The sequence below is a fragment of the Sinohyriopsis cumingii genome, unplaced genomic scaffold (genome assembly GCF_028554795.1).
Source record: "Sinohyriopsis cumingii isolate HCF-2022 unplaced genomic scaffold, ASM2855479v2 utg001542l, whole genome shotgun sequence".
Lineage (NCBI taxonomy): Eukaryota > Metazoa > Mollusca > Bivalvia > Unionida > Unionidae > Sinohyriopsis > Sinohyriopsis cumingii.
In genome coordinates this window covers 318,746-325,000 of record NW_028316015.1, presented here as the reverse complement: position 1 = coordinate 325,000, position 6,255 = coordinate 318,746, and the positions used below count along the sequence as shown (strand labels likewise).

The window sequence follows — 6,255 nt, the reverse complement described above, 5'->3', positions numbered from 1 at the left end:
GGCAAATTTATGTAAGCGCAAATTTTATCCCGGATATTTCATTGTTATAGTAGTCATAGGCTATTAAGCAAATTTAGAGAATTATTTGAAAGAAAATGTGTCGGATGCAAAAGAAAATTTTATTTATGCACGGCTGTCTTTTTCTAGTCTTCTTGGTTTAAACCGCTAGGTTTCAATTTTCTAAGGCGACGCATCCACTAAGATTCCTTTTCTTCCCTGGTTTGGTGAACTCCAGTTGAGGTTGTGAGCAATTGCAATAAGTGTTATATCATTGTTGCCTGGGGAGGGCTTCTGTACAGCAATTGTACTTTATCTCATCACGTGTAAGATCTGTAGCCTTCAGTATGTCGGAGGAACTGAAAAGCTACACAAAAGGATCAATCTTCATAGATCTGATTAGATGACAAAGAAGCTGCACAGACGCCCGGTCGCAGAACATTTCAACGTTACAACGCCAATAAATAGCAAGAGATACAAAGCAATCTAAACTGATAGTGTAAACAAATTAGTAAAGTTAAGCAATTTATAAAATAAAATAAGCTAGTATGTAGAAGAGAACCAACAATGAGTAGGATGTAATGTGTTTACAACTTCTCTTTTATGAGGGAAAGTACTAAAGAATTTAGGAACAGACTATATGGCGGGAAATATCGTGAGAATCCCGTTCTATCGGCAAGTTGACATGTTGTAGAGCAGATGATAAATCTACGTGTGGGACAACTTGCAAAATTGGCAACTTGGATTAAAATGCAGTAATGTTTTCAGGTATACATTTCCATCTTTTATATAATGCATTTATTTTATGATTCTAAAAGGTGCATAGTAAATAGGATTTTCTGTGTTACAAGTTCAAGACTGTCATGGGGTGGGTGTTCATGCTGACATTTAGAAATCACATTTTCATATGTACTTAGGGTAGAAATGTGTGACATTTTGTACACTTTCTGAATAGCACTTCCTTCATAAAATGACGATCGTTCTTTCTTGATACAAGTGGGATATTCGACCTAAAAAAACACGTGATCCAGTGTTACCGTAGTAGCGCAGAATTACCCGATGCACAAACTTGGCCGACATGGTGGGTATATATATATATATATATATATATATATAAACAAGCCTTCTCTTTAAGTCTGAATGAATAGACGCAGTAAACCTGACGATACACTTTCTCGAGAAAGAGCGCAACATTTTGGAATGTCTGTTGTGCAAATTTCTCGAGAAATGGGTCTTTCTGAGATGTCGCCCAACAATTTCATGTGATCATGTGATGTCAGATGAGTAAAGGAGACGTTACTTCAATGTCAGGTTCACTTACTGGTTTACTGTAAATCAACTTTATTTTAGTCCCTTATTTGAAAATTAGATCTTTCACCTGTACGATATTTAGGTCCATGATTATGATACTGGACTCCAATATCGATATTGGAATTAAAAGTGTAGTCTATAACGAAACAGATCTGACACACACCAATCAAGTTCATGCTCAGGTTAGACAAATTTAATTCTCCTTCTTTTTTTCTGATTGTTTTTCCTTTCTTCTGACGAGAGTGGTGGCGGAGAACAACGATATGAAGACACAGTTCCAGCTGGAGGGTCGGCGTGCTCAGCGGGCGGATTATCTAGCCGGAAATCTGGCTGATTCGACTCAAATTACGGGCTGATTCAGCTCCAGAAGTTAGTTCTACATGTAAGACATAGCACATGTTGATTTTTTTAGGTGCTATGTCTTACTATCAAAATAACGGCCTTGTATAGTGTGTTCCGATGTCATTGACATCGGAATGAGTAGTCAAAGTTTCAGGAATATCTCACACATCTGGCAGCATATTTTGACACTCTTCCACTAATTTATGTGTAATTAATATACTTACTGTGCTGTCTTTATCCTGGCGGAATAAAAAATATGACACTAGGAAATGGACGCCTTTTCATGTTACGTTGACATACATTTGAATTTGTTGCAATACGACTGTAGTCTAGGTATGCTGAAGTAGGTTCATGTGGCAGATATGTTTCGTGAATGAAACAAACATTGCTTTACAGTTCAAATAGGCATATTATATTTTTATTCGTTTTGTTAAAGAATAATATTTCCACTTAACCCAATTTCGGCATTCCCGGCTTTCATCGCTTTCCAGTCAACTGAAATGTAGGCCAACGAAACTTGAAAACAGGTCAATTTCTTTTGTGAGAATTCGAATTTATTAGAGAAAAGACATCAGAGTAAGTAAAGTCTGACTAAAATATTATTACCTTACCTTGTAGAAAAGAGCCGTTATTTTAGTTGCCAGTTGTGTGAGGTATTCCTGAAAATTTGACTTTCTTTACGATGTTAGTCTTACGATGTTAGTCGACATCAGAACACACTACACAGTGCTGTTAATTAGGCTGTAAGACCCTGACGCCAAAAACATAAATATCAGAGTCAGGTCTTGCATCTAGGACTACTCCAGGAGTCTGATTCAACCCACTTTTCAGGCTGATTTGGCCCAAATGCCAAGCTGATTCGGATTGTGTGAAACATTAAAAGAAAAATAATTGAATATATATACCTGTTTTCGCAAGCATGGTAAGAGAATGTAAAAGGTTGATTTTCAGCTTTTAAATTAATATCAGTTATTAGCAAACAAATTTAGTCTGAATATACCTCCCCGTTTGTTTGTACCACAGGGGCTTTGGTTTGTACCCCCTACCGTACCCTAACAAAAAACATAAATGAGATAAAATAAAATGCACAGAACTTAGTTCAATCATTGATTTACAATTTCAAACTGATAATGACTGGGGGGGGGGTCCCTAACACCATTATCATTTGTGCATGTCATACGAAATGGAAGTTTTCATTGTGGATGCCCCACTGCTAGACATCACTATAACCTGCAACTTAGCAGACACTGTAGCGATATGACTGAAAAATTGTTAAAGCTACATTAAAAATCCAAATCACACACACTTACTGGCAAATTTCATTTTCCTAGACAAGTCCATTTTCAGTGAAGGGGTGGATCATAGGTGTCAACCCCTTGAGATGAAAACCTGTACACCAGACCAATAAAAACCTTACAAAGACCCAGAAGACATTACACGAAAAAATGTATTCATGCTTTATAGAAGATCAACAGTTTTAAAACAATAAATGCTATACACAAAGTATTATGACACATATTTACATAATTATTTACATTTCTGAAACTTTATTTCATTTTTTTTATACCACTATCATCTTCCTGCTTAATGGCTAAGCAAAAAAAGCTTTTGTTGGATGCTCCCTTCATTTCAAAATTTCTTTCCTGCAGTTTTGTCCAGAAGTGTTTCTCCAAATCATATATGCACGACGCCACCACTTTAATGTCTTTACTGCATATTTTACAAAAAGCCTGTGAAGATCCTAATTTGGATACATCTGCAGTGCCAGGGAAGACTTTAATCCAGTCAGCCTGAAACTTGCCACGACCTCAATCAGTGTCTACAAGCTTGCGTTTCTTTGAGTTAGGCTCAGCCATTTGAAGGATGGAATATTTCAATTAGATGAGAGAAATAAAAAAGAATAATTAAAAATTTAGATTTGACATGTGATTGAGGAAGATCTCCCGATTACAAATATGTTACAAATTTATATTTTTCCCCATAAACCCCAAGATATTAAGCTAGGAGCTGTCCAAAAATTAAAATCTAGAAATAAAAAAAATTGACAAAGTAGCAGTCCAGAAGTTTATACCTCATTAGCTGTTGATCGTTTCTATTAAAATTGTGTATCTGGTGTTTGAAAAGTTACGAATTTGCTATATGGTGTGCCAATTTTGGTCACAAACTTGATATAAATTGGCAGTGTTATATATTTTCGAGTCACTCGGTATCCATACTACGTCTGTTACTATGGCAATGCATCTTCCTGTTTGCATTACCTGACAAATTTAACTCAAAACTATAACAGCACGATAAAATGCCAGTGCTAAAATCAGTAGAGTATTTATCTTTAATTAGTATATTGTTTAAAGTTTTAATAAATCAACTTTATCTCCACACAGAAAAGTCGGACGAATTACGGTTACACCAACATGATTGCCACACTATGTAAATTATGAAAATTGATGCAAACTTTATGCATTTGATATTAATAAGTATAAATAATAAAATAATGTATAAAATAAGAAAACTTACTACACAGGTAGTTCGTAAGTATTAGAAATCTGAGTGAGCGTCTAATCTCCGAGCGATAAACGACAAGATCTTCACACACTGGAGTTGAACCATGAATGAAACTCGTTTCATTATCAAAGGAAAAGCAGATTTGAGTATGATTTGACTGGTTGTTTCGGGCCATCATCCTCTCTGAGTTCTTGTGCTAAAAAAAAATTATGCCCAGAGTCACAGATGCACACAGAATGAAAAAAACTGTTTAAATTGTTTTTTTTTTAAATTAAATTTTTTTTACGAAAAAATGTACAAAATGGTCGTGTGGCTGTACACTGACGAAAAAAGGAAAACAACATACAATTTACGGGTAAACCGTACAAGTTGACACCTATGGGCTGGATGCACAGCTGCATATGTATGTACATAGAACTTAGAAGGTAAATACAGCAGAACCTGTCTTGAAAGACCACCCATTCTGCCAAAAAATAATGGTCTCTCAAGACAGGTGGTCTCTCATAACAGGTCATAACTATATGTAATCAATAAATCTGCATGGAGATCGTGGTCTCTCAAAACAGGTGGTCTCTCATAGCAGTGGTCTCTGAAGACAGGTTTTACTGTACTGTTTTGTCTGCTTCTGATATTTACAATGTCAAATCAAGCAAAGGAAAAGAATGATAACTACAGATTTACCTTTCACATGGATTTAACAAACGGTGTAATTTCTCAACCTTATGATAATCTACAGAAGTATCCGGCAGTTACCGAATAGGATGAACTACATCATTAAGTTGTTAGACTCGCCCAAGTATATGCAATATGGCACTGTCATAGTGTGGAAAGTCTGCTAAGAAAGTCTGTTTAGCATGAAATGTTCAGATAATGACTATCCTTGCAACAGTGAGGTTATCAATTGTAAATCAATGAATGAAATGACAAAGTTCTGTGCATTTTTTATCATGTTAAAGATTTTCCTAATTGAAATTAGTCAGGGAGTACAAACAGATGGGGATTTATGCAAAAAATGTAGCTGAATTCAGAATAAAATAGATGTGTTTCAGTTAAAAACATATATAAGTTAACTTTTCATAAATCAGATCAGTATTGGCACTATCAAATAGTAATGCATATAAATTGACCCAATGCATTTGTTGATTTCTCATGCAAATTGTGCATTCTTGTATAAAGGGTTGTTAATGAGTAAATTTATAGTTTAGCATGCTCTGCTGTTATTTTTAAATTTTTAAATTCTGTTATTGTTGAATCGTCCTTTGAGTAAAATTTTGAACAAGTAAATCAGCTTATATCTTCATTTTAAACCTTTGAAACATTTGAGAATATTTAATTTAGAGCACACATTAAATCCATTAAATATCAATTTCTGAATGCAAACTTAAAACCTAATAATGTTTCCTACCTTAAATATTCTCAGCATGTTTTTTTAATGTTTTCTAATTTCATGGTGTTTGTTTTTGTAATCATATCATTATATGTTTCTTATCTTATAGGTGTTGTGTAATGTTGTAAAGCGCTTAGAGCTTCTAAAGATTAGGCGCTATACAAAGTCATCAATATTATTGTTATCATTATATACATTTTTGTACATATATAATAATTCTTCCATGTAGCAAAGTTATTTCAAGTCTGTATTGCATCTTCTGTTAAAATTTGGTTTTAAATTCAGCAAATTGATAAATGACATTAAAAGTGCTTTAATTATTGTGGCGTTGGTCACATTTGTTTGGCTGATTCATGGTCAGATGATCCCAGTATTAGTGTTTGCAGTTAAAATAATAAAGGACACGATGATCAAACAAACTAAGTTATAAACAAAAGGTCATGAGTTAAGATGGTACATGTATTAGAGTGTAAACTCAATACATGTACCAGAGTCAACAGATGAGGAATTGCTAGGGATGATTGATGGCACTGTGGAAGTCCTACGCGGAGAAATATATACATTATTTTGTTTTAAAATATGTGATTTTGTTCTCTTTGCTCTTGCACAGTTTCTATTTTCAGTGATACATTTAAATAATACATTTTAAATTCAGCTAACGAAAATCACTTATGGTGCTCATTGTTTTGTATATAAGGTTTAATTAGTGTGAAGAA

At 34.3% G+C, this 6,255-nt stretch overlaps 1 protein-coding gene across 7 annotated transcripts in view; it reads left to right on the top strand.

Annotated features, from left to right (window-relative positions):
- The first annotated feature begins 670 nt into the window (after window positions 1–670).
- LOC149771959 (putative sodium-coupled neutral amino acid transporter 12) overlaps window positions 671–6,255 on the top strand; it is a 76,246-nt gene continuing 70,661 nt past the window's right edge. For 3 of the 7 annotated variants that reach the window (XR_016418083.1, XM_089948030.1, XM_089948023.1), the window contains exon 1: window positions 1,241–1,490. The gene's annotated coding sequence lies outside the window, so the exon portion shown is untranslated. The other 4 variants (XM_089948024.1, XM_089948025.1, XM_089948027.1 and 1 more) reach the window with 4 other exon arrangements.